We start from the raw sequence: 22,065 nt of genomic DNA on the forward strand, positions 1-22,065 counted from the left end.
AATAGAATAAGATAGTTCCCTTAAACAGTCACTGTTGACCTTAGGTTGGGGATTTTTCTTTAATTTGCTTTTCTTAAAAATAAAATATTAATCATATTGGAAAAGGCAAGCAGAGTTCCTTTACATTTTTCAATATATTCCATTTATAATATTGCATTCATTAAATTAAGTCATTGAACATTTCGAACATTTTTTTTAAGTGCCAAAGGAAAATAGAAATGTAATTTCCATGGGAAACCAGGTAAGACAGGCTGTGGTACCCTGATGACAACTCCTGTTTCTGCCAACTTTGATTCAAATGCCACAAACATCTGATTTGAGGGTGTTGATTACTTTACTATTTGTAAGAAAATGTTTAGCTCACTGTAGCTAGGAGGATTTTGCCTTTTTCTTTTTTATAATTTATTATTTCTCCCAAACTCATTCCTCAGATAAATTTTACCCTATTCACTAGCAAGCAATGTTATTATGAAAACTTCCTTATTATACTCGTGAGCTTGTGGTGAGCTGCATGTGTGTGAGTTTATGAGAAGGAAAGGACCCATAACAGAGAACCCCAACTAATGATATAAACTATGGTGTAACTTAGATTTCTTATATTATATAGCATATGTGTACCTATATATATATGTGTGTATATATATGTATTTAATTCCTGGGTGTTCTGGTAAAGGTATTTGGGATATAGGACAAGAAACATTAGGCACTATGATCATGTAAAATGATAACATTATGACTTCATAATTGAAATAATTTTGCATGGTATAAAAAAAGTCACATTCCAGTTACCACCTGGCAAGACCCCATGCCCTTCTTTCATTTCATAAAGATGACAATTTAGTTGAGAAACTGTGATAGAGATGTAGCAGGGCGCTACAAAGTACAGTGGATTAATGTTCTGGGTTTTCATCTCCAGAGACCTGCCTTGAAATTTGGTTTGGGCCATATGTGAAATGAGTTTGGTAGTTTCCACCAAATCAGTGGTGGAGACTAATCCACACAAAAAACATGCTGCACACCTTAGTACAGATGGTAGTCTCTTTTCAACAGAGTTCCAAAGCTGAAATACCACAGTAGATTTCCAGGCATGTAGAGGTGCCATTTGCAAATTTATTTCGGGTAACTTGAACAGTGCATGTCAATAATCTGTTCTTTTTATGAACACTAAAATCCACAAAATTCATGTGAAATTGGATTCCCTTAGAACCTGTTTTGCGGAGAAGTGGACCTGATAATTTAGCTGAGTAAGCAGATTTTATATTCCAGAATAAAATGTAAGGGGGCTGATTCGTCTCTGACACTATCTACAATTTAATCAGTATTTCAGCAGAAACTGATTTGACATAAGAAGTTTACTGCATACTTATTATCTCATCCTAAAAATACTGATCAAGAGAATAATTTAGCTGAGTAAGCAGATTTTATATTCCAGAATAAAATGTAAGGGGGCTGATTCGTCTCTGACACTATCTACAATTTAATCAGTATTTCACCAGAAACTGATTTGACACAAGAAGTTTACTGCATACATATTATCTCATCCTAAAAATACTGATCAAGAGAGGAAGGAAAATTAACTTTGAGGAAAAGACAAAAATAGAAATATGTACAGAAGTCAAGGCTGCCCTACTAGCAGTCATGTTAAGCCAACTGTTATTTGCTGTTTCCTAAGAAAAGCAAGAATTTTACATGGCCTTACCTAGAGCTGGCTTTGGCTTTTCCTTCTGCAAATGTGTCTATAGGGACTCTGATACCATTCTGTCTGTCTTGGTCTATGCATCTCCAGCACCAGAGCTTTCTCAGCATGAAATAATAAAATAATGATAATGATAAGGATGATAATAATAATAGTAATAATCACAACAATAGCTGTCATATAGTTCCTCCTTTTTAATGTACATACTATCTATTTACTTTAGCTGTGGAATATGACATTCGCACAGTGTAAAAGGGTAAAAATTTTGCCACACTCTTAAGAAATTTGCTGTAGAAACTCCACTGCCTACTTCAGGTCTTTAACTCATGTCAAAAATTTTTGCATGTGGCAAAGAAAGTGTCCTAAACCATGTTAAAGTTTCCTGTGTAAAGTGGTAACAGTTTGGAAAGAAACTTCAAGAAGTAGGTGCTGTCGGTTCATTTTGGATGTCAAGCCTTACCTGCGTAGGGTCACTCCGAGTCTTTAAATAAGCCTGCTCCTTTTCATCAGCTTAATAAGGAATCAGAGCTGAAGCCTTAGGACTGCTTTTTGGAGCACACAATATCAGGTGTCTAAGTTAACCAGGCTAAATGCCACCCCAGGGCATTAGGTCTATGTGTGTAAAATAAGGTTTATAAGCAACGTAGCCACAATGAAATCTGTGAGAATATTTATGAAACAAGGATTGTAGAATCAGATCCTAATGACTTTTCCTAGTTTTGCCAAGACCTAAATAATAGATACCTGCCTAAGTATCAGAATCTATTTTTTCTTTCCTGAACAGCATTCAGTATTTATTTTCCTATATAACTCAGCCATAAGCTTGTATTCACTACCTACCACAAACTTCACACACTCACTGAATTGTGCTCTCTAGGATTCTAATTTCTTCTTCTCCAGCAGGGTTTTTTCCTATTACATTCCTACCCTCTCTTGTTGTTACCAGCACTTTATTATGGCATAGATGCTCTATGGGCTTAAGATGAACCCAAACCTGTTGGAGGTAGTAGAGCATAACTGGTACCTGATTTTCAATTGCAGCTGGGACAACAGCACCTGATACCGCAAGTACAGACATGGACTTGCTGGTCATGACTATAGAAGCACTCAGATTGGGCTAAGCATGGGAGAGAACAGATGTGTGATGTAGGCAGTGTCAGAGAATTTATTTCTCCTTTGTTAAACTGAGATACTTCATTTAATGTATATATATAGGAGGAGAACATAAAGAGGAGTCTTTTGATAAATAAAGGAGGCATTTTGATCCATTTTTAATAGTAAATTGTTCAGTGAAACAGGAGATTATAGTGGGCTTCTCCAACTAAGACAAGATAAAAAAAGAGTTATTCCCTAACTGATGAAGTTTTTGTCCCCATAATGGATAATTATGGAATAACCCTCTTTTGTAAGTGTTTAAAGATAAGAAAATGCTCTCAACTAAGTAGCTCTCAACTCTTACATCTTCTATAAAAGGCTGTGATTTGTCACAGAAAAAAAACACGCAAACCTCTATTTGATCTGCTTTTATTCAAATTTTTACACTGTATGCAGAGGGGCATCTCCATATGGGTGCAGTCATTCACCCATCTGGATCTCAATGGAGAATTTATAGGTGTGAAACTGCCAGCACTCAGCCACACTGACTGTCAGGCTGTATTGTTTAGAGGTATTAGGTATGGACTTGGGTGCCTGAAGTTAAAAAAGTACTGTGGAAATACAAGTTATGTGACTATGGAAGCACATGTCCACTGAAAACACACTCTTAATGTTTACACTTGTTCATATTGCATGGGATTTTGTTTGCAGTGAAGTCTGGAGATCTAAAAAAATATATGTATTTTTTTCTTTTACCTCTTAAAAATATATTTAACAAACCTGCATATGAAACATTGGAATTTCTTAGTGCATAGTTCTAACAAAGGATGGGCATGGGGAATGGATACAGTTTATTTTTAAATTAAATAAATACCTTTCTTCCATACCCTTGAGAGCTAGCTGATTTATCAGTTAATAAAATAATCATACACCACAGACTTGTGCTTCCAATTTATTTTAAAAAGAAATAACATTGCATTTTTGACATATATGAATACAAATGTAACACTAGAGGAAACTTTGTGAGTAACCCTGTACATATATCAGCAACCCTGCATGAATAACCTTACTTGCTTTTTCTCTGCTATTTATGGTATGGATTCTGCATAAACACTTATTTCTTCAACAATTCCCAATTTATGTATATGACCCTATAAACCTCAATGTGACTGCTGACGAGGAAAAACTATTCTCTGACTAGAGAATAGAAAATGTTTATTTAACACAAGTGAAAAGGAATTTAGTTTTAAATCTACAATTAGATATCACTAGTATTTACACCTAACACCATAAACCTAAAATGAAATGTATTTATTCAAAAAAAACCTATGTCTGAATTGACTACTTTTCTTGCTTAAAAATGCTGATCCAGATTTCAGAACTGCAGAATTTGGACAAATCCAGTGTGTGCTAGACAGAAATGTTCACGTGCACCTCTCAGAAGAATAAGGCCCATGTCTCCTAGCAGACTTTTTCTTTTATTTTCTTTTAATTCCTCTTAAGTTTTGTGGCCAACAGAACAAGAGAAAACCACGTAGGAAGATTCTAAGTAGAGGTAAGTGATGGCAGAGCTGGGGTACTGTGTGGCAATCCAGCCCAGCAGTGACTGCAAGAACAGAATGAGCATGGATCTGAAATCCTTTGGTGAATATGGGGCTCATTCCTGCAGCCCTTGTATGAATAACTGAATAACTTCCATGGGTCTGCTTGCATCAGGAAGGTGTAGTCCCCTGAGCAGACTGTGCCATTTCAGACCCCTGTTTTTTGTTTTTGATGTGAAGTTGGACTCTTTGGCGTTCCCATCCCCATTCCTCTTGTCTCCTGTTCTAATTCTCTATTTTTTGGACATATGCTTCTCCCTCTCTGCTCTTTAAATTCACTCTGCTCCCTTCTGTATATCAGCCTCAGTTCTACTTTGTTATTTTTGTTGCTTGCTTTGTCCTCCCTCCATCACTACTCCAGACACTTCTCTCCCCTTTGCTAGTCTGTTTAGCTCCTTGGGGACCCTTAACACTCCCCCACAACTGAGCAGATTCTCATTTTTAGTGATATTTTAAAAACTCTAGGCTATATTCTCTTCTCTTGAGAGAAAATTAAAAATAAAGAAAAATACCCACAAAACAAACAAAAAACCCCTTTCTTCAGAAACTCCTCTAGCTTAAACTCAGAAACTTTAAGTCAAATTCTCTTTTCAAAGGGACAAAGGAGATTGAGACCTACAAGGATGCCAGGGCACACCACCCACTGAAGTTCATGGAGTCACAGGCATTTGCCAGAGGCCCTTGGGCTCAACTGATCAATCCATTCTGCAAGGCAGGAAAGCATTCTCTCCCACGCCAGCAGTGCAGCCCTCTGACAGTCAGTGCAGATGTTGGTGTAAAATTTGCTCTCTGAGGCCCAAACAAGGCTGAACTCGATGGGAATCTCACTACTGATTCTGCAGTGTTGTGGCTTTAGCCCAGCCAGCAGCTCAGCCTCACGCAGCCGCTCCCCCACAGTGGGGTGGGAATTGCAAGGGTAAAAGTGAGAAAACTTGTGGGCTGAAAACACTGTCTATGTTATTAATTGTTGTCTTCCCTGATGGGGGAGATGTTCAGATTTTTCAAGGAGAAAAAAGGAGGCAAATGGGACTTCATGCTTCTCAGTCTCCAGATAGGTGTTTATTAATTCTTATTTAAGGAGTACAAGCCACTGGCGTGGCCTAGACATAGCACAGAGCAGAGAATGCAGCAAGAAGGCAACTTATCAAGATTTCACAGCCTTTTTAAAGGTAAATTACCCCATGAAAACTTAAAAGGCAAGATATTTTCACTTTTTTACCAATGTCCAACAAGTTCCTAAATCACGTAGACAGGAACTGCAGAATTCTTTATCCAATCATCCCAAACTACTCCTACTGCAGAATATGGAGTAGTGGAAGAAGAAGAAGGTTTGGAGAACAACAACAATCCTGAATTTTGATGTTTTTTGCTTTTATCTATTTACTATGCAAATAGACCTAAAACCTCTAAATTTTTCACCCTGTGATAATCTCACATAGTATTCTATCACCTAATTCACACCATTGTAGATTCAAATTCTTCCCAGAGGCTAGGCAAATTTTCCCATGGACAAAGGCCAAAACCAGAACTGTCCAGGGGGGTAAAACCCTTCAAAAGAGGCAGAGAAATATTCTCTGCATTCTGGGTTCCCACAGGCTGAGATAAAGACAGTTCAATAGATAATATAAAAGCCATGCATGCAAACAAAACTAAACAAGGACTTCATTCACCACTTCCCATGGGGAGGCAGGTGTTTACCCATCTCCAGGAAAGCAGGGCTCCATCACAGGTAATGGTGACTGGGGAAATCAAACACCATCATTCTGAAAATCATCCCACATTTCCTTCTTCTTCCACCTTTATATACTGAGAATGATGCTATATGGTCTGGGATATCCCTTGGACAGGTGGGGTCAGCTGTCCTGACCTCACAACCCGTTGTGCACCCCCAGCCTCTTCGTTGGTGGGGTGGGGTGAGAGGCAGAAAAGGTCTTGATGCTGTGTAAGAACTGTTCAGCAATAGCTAAAACATTCCTGTGTTGTCAATCCTATTTTCAGCACCAATCCAAAACAGTCCCGTACCAGCTACTGTGAAGAAAATTAACTCTGTCCCAGCAGCCCACACAGTAAGTAGATATTTGGAGCATCAGGCCTTTGGGGGAGGCACACGAAGGTGTGAGGTGGAAGCTTATGCTTTCTCATGTGTATCTGTGGAAGAGTTATCAGGAAATCCTGATCATGTAACTGTGCTGTTTCTCAGATTACATTCTGACAGTACTTTCTGCTAACAATATAAATTAGTCCATTCTCCTTCAGATGAAAACAAACCTGTTGGGATGGTTGTCCCTTCTGAAAGTTGAAGACTTCTCTGCCCATCCTACTTCATATTTCTTTGAAGTACCAAGCCAGAATTTCTTTTGAAAGCCTCCAACTGAGACTACTTAAACTGTCAGTTGCACGGTGTAAATCTGGAGTTAACCCCACTGCAGTGTTCACAGAGGTTAGCCAAGGACAGATCCTTCCCTCATCAATCCATGTGCTGAAGAGCACCTGGGGACCACCAATACAAGAGAGCACAGGCTCATGCCCAGTAAATACTGACGTCAGGGAGAAACGCCTGAGGCAGAAGGACAATAAAAAAACAAAAAGGAGAGAGTAAAGAATTAGACCAGAGAGGGAAAAAAGGAAAGAGTCAGAAGCTGGGGGTGATGATGGGTTACTTGTTTTGATACACTCCAAAGGAATGGGGTGCAGAGGGAATAGGATGGAACACTCACATATCACTCCATAAAATATTTCAGCTAAATAATTCTGTTGTGTTTAAACCTGGAATTTAATTAAATCATTTACTCTTTTTTTTTGTCCAAATTTAATCTCAGTGCATGACATTTAGTAGTGTAAGGATAGGTTGTCATATTTGAATTTTTTATTTTTTAACATATGCCCATTTTATAATGACATTAAGACACTTTGACTAAGCAGTTGAACTGATTACTCCACACCTCAGATGTGCTGGAGGCATGAGGTGAAATGCACCAGAGGTGTGCATTAATCAACCTTGCCATATAGTCTGTCCTGTCTCACTGCTTAATTAAATTCCAAACCAAATAGTTTTGGTGAGAAGGTTAGGAGGGACCACTTTTTCAAGTGGGTTTTGCATGAGCTGTCCACAGTGCTTGAAAAAAAATATAAGATATATTTAGAACAATATTTTAATTTGCAATACTTGATTAGATGGAAAGAATGTAATGTTTAAAAAAAGAAAATGTGATTAAGAAGCTTAAGTGCACAGTATATTACATGAAAATTCTGATCATAAAGAAAGGTAATATCTACTCAAAATTATAATTTCTGTACTTTTGAAATCAACTCAGCAAGAATTATCTACCCATATCAAATTGTAGCACTTGTCAAAATCAACTGTAAAGCATCTCAAGTGCTCTTCTGAATCAACAAAACAGATGTATAGCGATGTGAGGTTGCACTGAAATGGAAATAAAAGTGAACTAGATGCCAGTCATTGCCCTTAATCTCTTGAACCCGGCACTTAACACAGAGGATACCACAGGTCTTTGGGACACTGTTTAGAAGGGGAAGAAATCAAGACTTGAATCTTAATAGCATATGCAAAAACACTCTGTAAAATTATTTTCTTTCTGCTATAGTAGAATATCATATGCTCAAAGAGCACCTTGCCTTGATCATAAACATGAGGCAATGTTTGAAACAGCACCCTATTTCAGCTTGAGACAGGCAGAAAAACTGAAATATGTGAGACATAAAAAGGTGTTTAAATTTTTAAAATAGCAATTAAATATGCTTAGAGGTTCAAAAGTCGCCATCTCACTCCCTTCAATAAAATGTGCAATGATGTTTATGGGATAACACCTGCAGTGGAATGAATACAACAAGTATAGCTTTAGTTAAGATTACATTATTAGGTTTTATTAGGGACTTAATAGATTAAAAATGTCTGCAAGCATTGGTCCTTAGAGAACAACAGTCTAATCCCATCACCTAGGATGTGTGTTTGGAGTGAGCTCCTCTGCAAATTTGTGTAACCTGGTATCCCTGGAATCATGATAAAAATGACTGTTTTTTTCATTGGCTTTGTGATGATGGCGCCTTCCAGGAGTGTGATGCACAAAGGGAGACTAAGGGGAGCACAGACAGCAAAATGAACAATTTTTTTTTGACCTGTCCTGTGATCCAGTTAAGACTGAATTTCAGGTAAAGGGATTTTGTAGGCTCCTGAGGTACTGCAGAATCCTGCTGTTTAGCAACACTTTACTTGCTTTCCCATTTTCAATCACATTTAGACTTGTAGAATTTTTAGTATATGGTACAGTGCTGAAAATTACTGACTTCACTTCCGTTTATAATGAAGCCATCATAGCATAAGTTATCCATAAAGTGGTCTGTTTTCACCAGCAGCATCATGGAGCTGGCATGCAAAGATGATTGTTAAGCCCTTCTTACCCCATGCTGAGAGAAGGTCCAGTGAAACAAAAACTTCTCTCTGGGATGGGCCAAGGAGCCCAAGCCCCATGATGAATGCCTGGAGGATTAGGCTCCTGGACTCACTGTGACATGCTCCTGTGGCTCAGTCCAGACAAAAAAAAAATCCTCACAGAGAGTCCTTGGTCTGGTTTGCTGCCAATGTTCAGAGACGAACATGCTCGGTTTTCCAGATGAAGATAGCAACCAGCTACAAATATTTTAGACTAATTTTAATGTATCTTGACAAAGTTAATTCAGCTCTTTGTGGATTTCATCCATCATTTTCCTCCTTGTCTAGAGCATGCAGAAATAGCAGACTATCAATTCTAGCTCTTGAGACACAAATAAGATTGTTTGAGACCTTTTGACTTCAGTGTATGTGAAAATTTGCAGAACTTGTGAGAAACGCTTCTTCAGGTTATGTGCTGCAGACAGAATTGATTCATGCAAGAGAGGAGACAAAGTGGGATCTACTTTTAGTTCAGTTACAACCACTTTCATGGATTTTTTTTTTTTTTATACCGGATTGTTAACCAAAAGGGCAAGTTCTAATGAAGAACAAAAGAACTGATCATGAGGTCTCAAGTTCTAGTTTTCAATTCTATCAATTCACTTTCCAAGTGGTTTTTTTTTAACATTTTTAAGATTAAATACACTGAAAATTACTCCAAATTTTCCAAATGTTCCAAAAGTGATTTTGCTATGTTCCAGAGGTCAACAGGCTATTATAAAACCAACAACAGAGAAAAGAAGAAATTTACGTCTTTGGCCAATACAAATAGATAGAAAACTCTAGTAGATACCTGCTCAATTCAGAATAAACCCCCACCCGAGCAATCAGCAATGGTAGGAGCTGAAAAGTTAATCTGAAACACAAGCAAGACAAAACATTTCTACTCTCACTTAGGTTTAAAGTGGACCCAGTCATGGCACCATGCAGGCATGGGTTGTCTGAAAGGTTGTTGAATCCTTCCACTTGTGCTCAGTCTTCCATCCTTTCACCAGCAGTACTAGTAGGTAAGACAGAAAGCCTAACTTACTTCTCTTTTCCTCTTTAAAGAGGTTTTGTTTTCTGGGTTTTGGTTGGGTTTTTTGGGAGGGGCTGTTGATGCTTTGGCTTGCTTGGTTGGGTGATGTTTGCTTGCTTGCTTGTTTGTTTGTTTTAAAAGGATATTCTGGGTTTTTTGGACAAAAAAGTCAAAAATTGGAGCTTTTCTTGCTGTTTTCTAACATTCCAGGAAGCACTGAGAACATAACGTCAGAGTGCTTCCTGACAGCCTTTAAGGTCCCAATAGAAATATTTCAAGAGGGCTACAGGGCTTTTACAAGACAAAGATCTGAGCTGTGTCCCAGTGCAGCTCCAGGCACCCCAGCATGTGCAGTCCAGCCAGCACTCTGATGAAGTTTCACAGAGCAGATGGCCCAGCTGGTGCAGACCACTCTGCAGCAGGACTCCAAGCACAGCCTGGTGCACAGAATATTTGCACAATATTTGCACCCTTGTCTGCACAAAGGACTACTTCTTTCTCTCTGAAGCCTAGAGGAAGCCTGGATAAATGTGTAGCTGTGCCATAGCTCACGCTTCTGTGCCAGGCCATGTACACAGAGAGATGGAACTGTGCCTCCAGATTTCTCTGCTCTCCTCTGGAGGTGGCAGCAGGTCCCCACTACCCACCAGGTTATGTTCAGACTGTGCAGTAGCTCTTTAATGGTACAGTGAACTACTTTACAGATACTTCCATAGTGAATACTAATTCCACTAACTCCATAAGATTTTGAGACAGTTTTCAGCAAATTTTTTTTTATTTGGGCTGAAATTCAGAATTCCTTCCCTGCACTGCATATGATGAGACTTTTGTAAATGTATTATTCTTTGTACCTGGCCATGTTTCCTTTCCAAACCAAACACATAACGGGAACATTTTCAACTTTCAAGATTATTGCCTGACAAAACTGCAGCGGTTGTGAAAGGCAAAGTGTCGTTACAGGTCCTGTCTGTTTTGGATTTCTTGGTTAGTTTTTATTTTTGGGGTTTTTGTTGGTTTTTTTTTCTTATTTAGCCTGCATGTTGTCTGAAATGTTGAGCAAAATTGCATTATCTGTTGCACCACAGTACATATATTGTTGTTCCCAAAGGTTTGCTTATAACGTTCACGGCATCATTTATTTTTTCCCTTTCTCCCATTGTCATTTCTGTACAGATTTAATACAACAGAAGCATGGCTTCCACTGGGAGCTACAGGTAGAGCAGTTACAAAGTTCTCTGTAATTGGTGTCTGCCATGGCTGCTTACAGTAAGTTATGTAAATCACAGCAAGGACCCACAACCCCTAAAGGCATGAATATTTTTTTTCATTCAGAGCAGAGGATAACTTCAGAATCTTAGTAATAGTCCCCTCCACATCAGGGATCTCCTTACCAGGTAAAGTCAAGGTCTAGAAACTGGCCATGTCAATTTTGCAATTTAAATCATACTGTTAAAGATGGTTTGGTAGGTATTGCAGCAAGTCAATGCATTGTAGGCAATATTAATTTTTAGGATGTGTTTTCTCTTCATAGCCCTTGCAAATCCATCTGCCTCTGTTTATATTCGCTGTAGTAATTCCATCAAACCACAGATTTGAATATTTATTTCTTTCTTCTTTAACATCTCTTTAATTTAAAATGAAATTAGGTGTTGTCAGGGTTTCATTCTGAAAATGGAGTAATAATTCCACTGATTTTCTAGTGGTGTATTTTAGTTAAAATCATGTCTTCCAAGTGATTAAATGTGAGGTTATTATTAAATGTTTCCTTTAAAATAGTACTGCAAGTGTGAGAATTTTTAGCCTAAGTTCAGTAAGTCAGCTTCTGTCTTATAGTTTTTTATTTCTCCCACAAATCTTGCTCTTATGGGTCATATACAACAGTTTATGCACTATCTATTAGGTAGCTGAATGAATCCTTAAGACATAGTAATTGTCTACTTCTGTTATTGGGAAAAGGTTTCCTAAGCTAAAATCCTTGCTCACATTTCCAACTTAATTCAAGAACATCCTGGTGCTCTTTGGCAAAGCACAAGGGGCAAAAAACCCAAACCAAAACAACAAAAAAACCCCTGCAACAACAACAAAGAAAAGAGGATAAATGTTTTTAAAAGCCAGTTGAATCTGATTCTTCTGTTACCCTTACCAGCAAGAATTCTGGAAAAGAAAAATAGCTTTTGGGCTTGATTGTGCAGATAGCCCCCTCAGACTGAATCTTAATCTTCTCTAATAACATTTCTTATTTTACCTCCAACCCTTTTCATCTACTTATTCAGGAAAGCTAAGCTCAGCATATGTAGGTGGTTTTCACTGAGCACCTGTTTTTCCTTATATTTTTAATTTTATTTTTGAAAATAAGAAGTAAATGCATACTATACACACACAATATAGTATTGCATGTACATATAGGCATATACATACACAATCATGTTCAGGAACACACACAGAGGCTCTTGAAGAAAACCAGGTGTTTCTTAACCACATAATCTTAGGTGAGGCAGTGTACCTTAAGTCTGTTTTGCAATGTGCCATTTTTTCTTTGGACTCGAACCCCTGCTCTGTGTTGCTTGCTTGTACGTGCAGCACTACTAAGGATACAAGGACATGGCTGAAGCACCCTGGACTGGGTCTGCCATCAGTTCACCATGCCTCTCAAGACTTCAAGGAAGCAGGAATATAGTAGATGAACAGACTCCCAGGAGGACCCTGGTGAGGAGATGAAGGTGACTTAAAGCCTCTGTCTCCAAAGAGCTTGGGGCCTTGCACAGTGCAACTCCAAGGGTACAGAAGAGTACCAGCCACTAATGCAGCCCAGGCATAGTAAATTACTTTTCCATCAACTACAAAAGGCACCTACTCAACCCCACTTTTCATCACTCTACCAGTTAGACAAGTCAAAGAACAGAAATGGTAATGGCTGGTACAATTATCTAGTACCAGTTCGGTGGTTCAGTGGTTCATATGTCTCTGTTCTCTGTCATCTTAGAGGTAAACATGAGCTATAATCATCCACGTGTCATGCATAGCTAAGCTGGGTATTGGCAGAAACAGCATGCAATTGAAATTTTACCCAGCCCTAATCAATGAACTATGTCTTCAGGTAACAGATAGCTGCATCTGGTACAGGCAGACAGCTAGAGAAACCCCTTCCTCTATGAAACATGCTGCATACCTTACAGATTACTACTGTTACCTAAAATGATGCAAGTTTTTCACTTAAAAAATGTTGTCTGGAAAGGCCAGCAAAATATATTCATTCCCTAATGGATGCGTGCAGCTCCTGATTTTCACAGATTTTCAGTGTTGCGAATCTTTACATTTAATTTGTTTACTATTGATAAAACTCGTTTAAGGCTCCTGCAGTCTCTCAAATGTCCTGACAAATATGAAAAATATGATTATTTTACTTTGGTTATCAAAAATCAAGTTCTAGTACAATTCCTACTCTCCTTTGAGGCCCCTGATCTTAAAAATGCAGGGCCAGAAATACTTACTGCTTCCTGCAATATGAACCCCAAGGCAGAGTAAAGAGTACCTGATGTTCCAAGTTATTCAAGCCTCCTAATTGCAAGTTAGGTTTTGAGTAGTTAGTAGTCCGAAGGCTTTCTGTAGGCTGAAGTAATTTTTGTCTGGAAAAAAATATTGGGGAATGGGTGTAAAAAGAAATAAGCATTATAAAAATTTTGCATCATTCTCAGTTATGTCAGATGAGTTACGCAAAGGAACACTCTGACTGACATGAAGAATCACATCAAGTTAAAACAAAAATAAAAACTAGAATGGGTTTGCTTGTGGTTTGGGGTTCTGCAACCTCCCCCCTCCAAACTCTGTATGCTTAATTTCAGTTACTGGAACTCTGTTTTCTGCCTTCTCTTTATGGCCTTTTTTATAAAAGGTAGCTGGTACTCACAAAAAATTTTGGGACCGTTCAAAACTTTTCACAGTTAATTAGTAATGCATGTAGCAAAACACCCGCCCTACCTCTGGGCCTTGGGGGTTGACCTGGTTCACTTGTAACTGATTTATTTTTTAAGGTTGTCTGGCACATCTCCACCCCAGCTGCTTCCAAGAAATTTCAGCTCAGCGTCAGCTGGGAAAGATCAACTTCACATGCTGACATACAGAGGCAGCCTTAGGAGTACTGGGGCCTCTGGTGGGAGGCGTCAATGGGAATCTTTGCTCTTTTTGCTGATCCGGGGATATACTATCTGCCACCATACAGGACTTTTTTTAGCATTTTCTTTGAAAGAACACTCACCTGATTATTACACTGTGTTTTTCCTCAATCAGAAACAGAAATGTTATCTTTACCAGATTTGTGGCTCATTGCATAGGTCTGAATGGTGGATGGCTTTTGCAGGATCCAAACCCTTTGTTAATAGCTGCTGAGAGGCCAAAACAAACATGCTATTTTATAGTCTGGTTAAATTCTACAGAATACAAAAGAGGATAGAGAATGATTCTGATATTTTTCCTTATGTCTGAGTAAAGGCTTACTCTGCAAGTCTACAAGCTGAAACTGATGGTCACAAATCCTACCCTTCTTCCTCAAGATACTTCCTAGAGATGTCCTTATTTTTTTTTTGGTGATTGTTTTTATTCAGAACCTCCCCCCCCAAAATTTCTACTGTGTTTCCTCCTTCACTTTTCTTCCTCTTTGACTGCAGATTAATTTTGTCCCTAGCCCTCTTGCCTAGGCTTCCATTTGGTTCCCTTCCATAATTTCCAAGGGCATCTGAACCTAGGGCACCTAAACCAAGGGCATCTAAGCCAAGAGCATTTTATCATTAATGTAAAACACAATTTTAAAAAAATTATATCTAATTGAGTCCATTAATAAAGAAAGAAAGCATCTCTAATTGTAATGTACAGTACCTGATTCTACTTAAAGTACACAGAGACACTCACTCTAAGATACAGGCTAGCAGTGAATTCTACCTCTGGGTAGACACCTTTCCCAATTTGTGTAGGGAGCTGAATGAAGGACTGTCATCCATTAGTCACTGTTTGATACAACGGTAAGAGGATCCAACAGGAAATTCTGTGGTTCTTTCTTTTTTTTCCAAACTTCAACAACATTTTTCTGAATATAAATAGTTTCAAAACAGCAATAAAAACTTTTTTTTTTTCAGAACTGGAAGCAATATTAATACAAAGCAGAATGACAATTTCAGCACAATGAAGAAAACTGAGTGTTGATAGAACAACAGACCTTTGATGAAAACAATATTCTTGGTTTGTTTTTTTTTTCCCACAGCTAGATAAGCTAAACAAGATCCTCTTAGTTTGGTTCTGCAAGATTACTATTTTAAGACTGTTACTTTATTTTTGCTTGTGTTCAGATGCTTATAGCAAGAGAACACTTCCGACCTGCACAGAGACAGAGACTGTATTTTGTTAGGATAACAGACTTGGTATGTTCCATTCAGCTTAGCACCATTAAGCTTCTGGGTCTAGCATTTGCTGTGTGCCACCAGGATTAATATCTTAGTATTTTCTTCCTAGTCTGTGGTTACATTTTAAGAATTAAATGATCATTCAGAAAGTTGGCTTCAGTTTATGAGCTGTTAAAGCTGAGAGATATACTACGTCAAAATGAAAGGAAATAGTTGAAGTGATAATCATTAATGTTAACTTTGTCCTTAGTCTTTATCACCTGACATAAAATGTGCACCCATTCCTGTTACAATAATTTCACTCATATTTAAAAAGATTATTTTTTGGGGGGGACCTAGAGGATATCTTTGTATTGTTTTGTCTTTTGTGACAAGATGCACTAAGAAGTCTGGAGACAGAAATTTTGAATTTGCACCCTTGGGATGTCTGGCACTGACAGATGAAGTGAAATTGTCCCCACACTACCCCATTAGCAGACCTCAGGTTGGATTTGGAGGCTGAGTGACAGTTCAGCTGTTGTGCCCTTTCAATTTTTTTCCTCCATCATTAGGGATCATCAAGGAAGGAGACTGGTGGGATCAAATGAACCCAACTAGTTTGGCTGTATAGATACCCATTCTCTGGGATCCTGGTAGAAGCCAGTACCTGCCTTCACACTCCTAAAGAAACACCTGATGAGGGAAGAAATTCGCAAGCAACTTCAGGCTTGATTGGGCTAGCTAGGCCCATTGGTGGGCTCTTTCCCAAACCCGACTTTTTCTTTGCAGGAATGATTCCTTACCCAGGAATCTTGTATAAGAATTGCATTTACAATAATGAGTTTTTCTGTGTATCTTCAAAAAAGCTCAAACCCACGTTTATTCTTTCTACATTATAAAAAATTTGCTAATAATTGTCAAATGCTAATATGTGTCACTACCAGTATTTCCTCTTATTGTGCTGTCTCTCCCCCTCTGCTTATATTAAGTGTAATTTTTTTATTTTTCTATAATTTTAACTTTTATTCACCTAGTATTTGGCATTCAGGTCCAAAGTTCAGGCAAATATAACAATCATTTGAGAAATACTCACTAGACAAGTATTCATGCACTCTTGTATCACCTGACATATGGCGAACAAGCTGATGAATGACTCAGGATTTAAATGGTAATTACCATTCATCATTATAATAGACTTGCTAATTCATAAATTCTTGGTAAGCCAATTTTCTATAAAAAGGTTAATAATAAGAGTGGAAAAGAAGGAAAAAATAGCCCTAGTGTGATAAAAAATGTAAAAGCTAGAATATCTTCACTGCCACACATCCCTTCTAATGATTGAGTAATTTTGCGCCAAAGTGCTTGCTTATTGACACAATACCACTTGCAGTACCAGGGCTCTGATGGAAAAAGGGGAAGACAAAAAAATCCAACCAGAACTGCTAAAAACAGAGGCTGAGGTGTGTCAGACAAAGACAAAGGAACTAAGACATTCACACATGGCAAAGGCAGGCAGGATCCCACTCACACATTTCCTAGTTTTACAGTGCTTGGTGAAAATGTCATGTTCTCAGGACTGCTCCCAACATGCATGTTAGGGAAAAATGTATGGAAATGTTCCTAGTACTCCTAAGTGAAGCTGTGAGAAATGCATCTAAAGTCATCTCACTTCCATTAGCCTCACTGAGTGTTCTATTAGTTCCTCTGAGCAAAAGGAACATTTAGTTGTCTCTGCTTTGGATAAAACAAGAAAAAAGCAAAAACATGGAGAAAAAAAAATTTACTCATTTTATGGTCTTTATCTGGAAAAGGACTGTGAATGTAATTCACAAACCCTGTGGAAAAACCAATGTAGACTGGAAAGAACACATGCAGGCAACACTGAAATTCTATATATCCAGTGTTCAATATAGAACATATTTTCCTATTAGATAGTGTACCTAAATGAACACAAATGAAAATGCTTCTTCCACCTCTAATCCTTATGTCAGCACATCTTTTTATCATAAGATGCCAATATGGGAAAGACTTTCTTGCTCCACCAAGGCATGTCGTTTCTCTCTCCACCTACATCTTCCTACTCCTTCTCTGGGCACCACAGATGTCAAAGCTACCCTAAATTACACAGCAGATGTACTTTTTACTTCAGATGCAAAACTAAGGAGGCTGGGAATGAGGCAGAGATGCATCCGTCTGCAAGGAACTGAAGGACAAGAGGAACAGGAAATAAAAGAATTGATGCATGGAATCTCGGTGCCCTGCCCCCTCTCCACTGTTGTGATTGTGCAGGGCACAAGTTCAAGAGAATGAAGTAGTCAAGTTAAAGTTGAGGTTTTGATCATTTTAGCCTTCGTTTGGAATCATGCAGGGAAACTTGCCCTTTCAATCTGTTGCACATTAGGTATCAGGGTGATTGGACAGATGTTGGGTATTCAGGAATAAAGGATTTGTATGGGAAAAAAAATCAACCCAAAGCTATTGTGCACTATGTAACACCATACTGGGATTATGAATAATACTAAACTTTACTACAATATACTGTATGTTCACGAAAGTTTATAATGCAGTTAATCTTACTGACTGCTTTCCTGAAAAACAAAGTCTTGTAGCAACAGAATATGAAATTCCTGCCAAGCTAGAGTCTCTTTTGCATTTGTTTTTCCTTCCTGTTTTTGTCTTTCTTGCACACATACATTATAAATCTCAGAACTGATGTAAATTTAAAAATGGATGTTAAAACCCAACCTGTACCTCAGATTCAGGGGACTATTTTGAAATGAATGAAATTTTAAAATATATTTAGAACTCCAGATTTTGGATGAGCTTCTTAAATATAGAAACAAGCACATAAAGCATTAAAATGTGCTCTGCATGAGGACTGGATTTCAGAGTGTGTTTGTACTTGAAACTTTGGATAATTTACAGAAACTCTTTGCAGTTGCACTGGTTATGAAAATCAGGCAGTGTGGAGATTATAAAAGACACAATAAGACGGTTTCTATGCTGTTTTTCTTTTTGTTTACTTGACAGTATCTAATAATAAATGCCTATAAAACAAAACAGAAGGCATATAATATAACTTCAAAACAAAAGAAAAAATACAGAAATAGGGCAATTAAGGCATCGTTCTAAAGAGCAAATATTCAGGTCTAATATTATAATGCAACTACTTTTCAAGCGATGTTATTAAGCGAAATTCAGAGTTTCAGAACATTGTGTGTCTGCTCTATTGCAAAAATGATCAAATTAATTTAAAGTGGATGTAAAAAAAAATTATCACTGGTTTTCAGAAAGAGAATATATCAAGCCTTTATATATTTGCATGACTTTTGTTCTAGTTTTTATTTATGCTAAGCCAAAAACTTGTAACATATATTATGAATTTTTTAACAAGTATCACTGCATTTTTTGTTTTCCTAGGGATACAAAGCATAGAAGAAGTCAGCTTTTGGGTCAGCTGCAATGGGGAGTTAAATTGGAATAAAGTGAATCAAAATGCTTATGCTCAGCCAACTGCATAATCAAAGGATAAAGATTCCAGTGAACAATTTAGTATCTGACTTTTCTAACTAACCTTTTTGTCATAAATCAAAATATTTCATTTTATTGTTGAAAGTTAGTCTTAGCAGTGGGGATAAAGAGAAAGGAAGAGAGCAGCACAGATAGCCGTGGGCAGTGTATATTAGTAAGGTTGCACATCCAGAGAATCCTGTGACATCACAATAAACACAACGATAAAGCTCTCATGGACTGGGAAGGCACTGAGATGACAGGAAGGTATCTTTGCACTCAGTTGTATTGCACCATATTTTTTTAACTTAGTTAGTATATGAAAAATATAATTTTTGATTTCTAGGAAGAATACATCGTCCCCTTGATATCTTGGAAATCTCAGTTTATTGAAGATTTTCTATCACTGAATACGAGCATTATAGGGTTTGAGCTTACATCACCATTTCAGGGTTGAGCTGCTATAGCTGAGCAGTGGATTATAGAAACGATGCATTGACATTAGTACAGAGGACCACATGGTTGCCATTAGATGCTTGAAAACCTCCTTTAAAGTGACTCATTTGCTCACTTTACTGTTTTCAGCATTAAGTTCTAGAATTGGCCAAATATTTTCCAGTGGTTGAATGCTTGCTACTCTCATGAATTTGCTGCTAAACATAAGCCATTGAATTTGATGGAAGATGAATGTAAATGTTTGGCCTCAGTCTGTGTTGCTCTTATGGAAATTTTGAGAAATGACTGTGAAGTTGTGTGACCTTAGGAATATTTGAGGGTTTATAACACAACTTTTCCTATGCTTTCACTGTAGGATGTATATTGCTTTTGATGGCTGTTTTTATTTCTTTTAACAGATGTATATTCTTCTTTGTAATAAGGTTTTGTACTTACTGATATTTTGGAAGAAGGGATTATCATGAGTATTTCTATCTGTGGAAATAGTGTTCTTTGCTCCACGGTAGGTGAATCAGGGTTTTGCCCTTTTTCATGGCCTTTCAGAAAACATTATCTTTATGCCACTGTATAGTAATTATGTCACCTAGAGTGTGGGCACCCCTGCCCCAAGAACACAGGAATAGTTACATAAAAGGTGATGATGGTGACCAAAGGTATGGAACAATTTCATATAGCAGAGGCAGGCCAGAGAAGAGCAGTTGCAGAGGAAGAGGGTACTCCATGTTGCAAATGAACAATTGATGACCATGAATTGCACAACAATAATTGAAAAAATCAAACAGAAATTTAAAAGACCATGAGAAATATTCTCTTACTCAATGAATGATTGAAATTCTTGGAATGAATGAAAATCTTTTAACCATTGTGGTATACCTACTGCCTTCTGCTCAGAAAATCCCCCAACCAAGAGCTGCAAGGCAAGGAAAAGTTTCCACAACCATTTTCACTATATCTATGTCTCTTTAATTTTTACAATTATTCATTGACACCATAATATAGCATTGGGAAAACTCCTTGTTTGTGTGGGCTAAATACCATCAGTGATTGTGGTGGTTTCTCATAACTTTAGTCCTAATGGTTGGTCTCTGGTGCTCTTAACTGGTTTCTTTTTTACTGGCAGAGTCTTCTGGCTCCTTAAAGTATCACCGGGACAAGTGAAAGAGCCATGTGGAGCATTTCTGGGCAACACAAGCATATGGTGCAGTGCAAGCTGCAGAATACAACACCAGTGTTCTTCTTGATATTTATCTTTATAAGATGTGGCTGTTTAATGCTGATGTGTACATTTCTTGGAGAACTACCCTGAAAATTTCCAAAAACTGCCAACCCCACACCTTGGTCAGTTTGTTATGGAAGAAAGTATTTTTGGCTTTGAGATTTTTGGGTTAAGCATGCGCCTTCTTCCATTTTAAAAAGGAACATGGTGCAGATCCAAAGTCTCTGGCTGCAAATAAGCAACCGTTTGCAGGCACACCTTGATTATTTCTGAGATAGAAGTCTTCCGATGGGGTTTTCTTCTTACTCAAGGTCAGATAACTTTCACAGTACTCATACCATCTGCAAGATTTACTATCAGTTGTAAAAGTAGCTGCGAAATATAGTTTTATTCTTGACATCTGGAAGAGAGCTTGGTGTTGTAACTGGTCTATAAATTATAAAAGTAAATATACATGCATGAATACTTTGAGGCGTAATGCATGTACTAAACACACAGTATATGTACCATCAAGTATTTCAGAAATATCTAATATGTTCTGAAATATAATTTCGGCTTTTTCCCCTCACCCCATAAACTAAGCAAATGTCTCTGGAGTCATGTATCTGCACTCAAGATTTAGTCATGTGCTACCAAATCATCTGCATGAGGAAACACAAAGGCATCCAGAGCATAAGCCACCTGCTCTGTGGATCTATAGCCACAGGAAACAGTACTTGTGGCTGGTTTGCCATTACCTTCTTGCCCCTTTTCTTTACTCCCATGCAGATTTGTGAGGAACCCAGGCTCCTCCAGATTATTTAACAGATCAGTCAGGAATTTTAAGCCAGCATGGAAAAGGTAGAGGGAACAAACCACGCTGAGCAGAAGGTTGGCCAAGCTGAGTTTTCTCATGGATTAGTGAGGGAACAGCCAAAGTATCCACAGGTGTCAATGTGGTCCATGATAAAGGGTGTGAACCCTCAAATGACAGCTGTGTTCTCTTTTTCTTCTCTGTACCACAGGTTAGATGCAAATGAAGATTTCAAAAGACAAACCGTTTAAGAGACATGGTTATCTTGGAAGTTTTTGGCTGTCAGTTTGGTTAGGAAATGATATAGCAATCAAATTACTTTAATACAGAAATGTTCCTACTACATTTTTTCTCTTTCTGTGACGATCTCAAGTATGCAATGGTTATTCCCTTGTGGTGTATGTCTGTAAGTATATTACTTTAAGTATATTACAGGGTTTGGCTGACAAAAACACTTCAGCAAATATTTCAACTTGTTCTTGCACTGTTCATCTTGGTTTTGAACTTGAGTTTGTAGTCCACATTGCATGACTAGTCTTGTGCTTAATTCCTTCACAGGTAAAAAGAAATTTCAATGCAGGACTTAAGCAGAGAATCAGTTCTTTGCAGAGTAGCTATACAGTTCTGCATATATCTGCATAGATACCTGATGGTATCTAGTTACATATTCATGTAGATCTCAGGGCTCTATAGAGTCATGTTTTGTGGGGGCACTGTCATAGTTTGAGGCCTTCAGCCTCATTCTCAAGTGCTGATTGTGCTGAATGTCCATTCCTGCAAAATGAAACCGCTATGTTCTCCCCCTGAAAGAGGTCACCCCTTTGTGCTCCTGATAGCATGGTAGATTTGAAGGGAGGA

The 22,065-nt window shown here is 37.9% G+C and overlaps 1 long non-coding RNA gene across 1 annotated transcript in view; it reads right to left on the bottom strand.

Annotated features, from left to right (window-relative positions):
• Positions 1–5,830: 5,830 nt before the first annotated feature.
• The window catches only part of LOC108446460, a 48,305-nt gene continuing 32,070 nt past the window's right edge, over positions 5,831–22,065 (bottom strand). The window contains exon 5 of the long non-coding RNA XR_001861636.1: positions 5,831–6,949. This is a non-coding gene — a long non-coding RNA (uncharacterized LOC108446460). The remainder of the gene's footprint in view (positions 6,950–22,065) is intronic.

This window comes from Corvus brachyrhynchos, unplaced genomic scaffold, assembly GCF_000691975.1.
Source record: "Corvus brachyrhynchos isolate BGI_N302 unplaced genomic scaffold, ASM69197v1 scaffold32, whole genome shotgun sequence".
NCBI lineage: Eukaryota > Metazoa > Chordata > Aves > Passeriformes > Corvidae > Corvus > Corvus brachyrhynchos.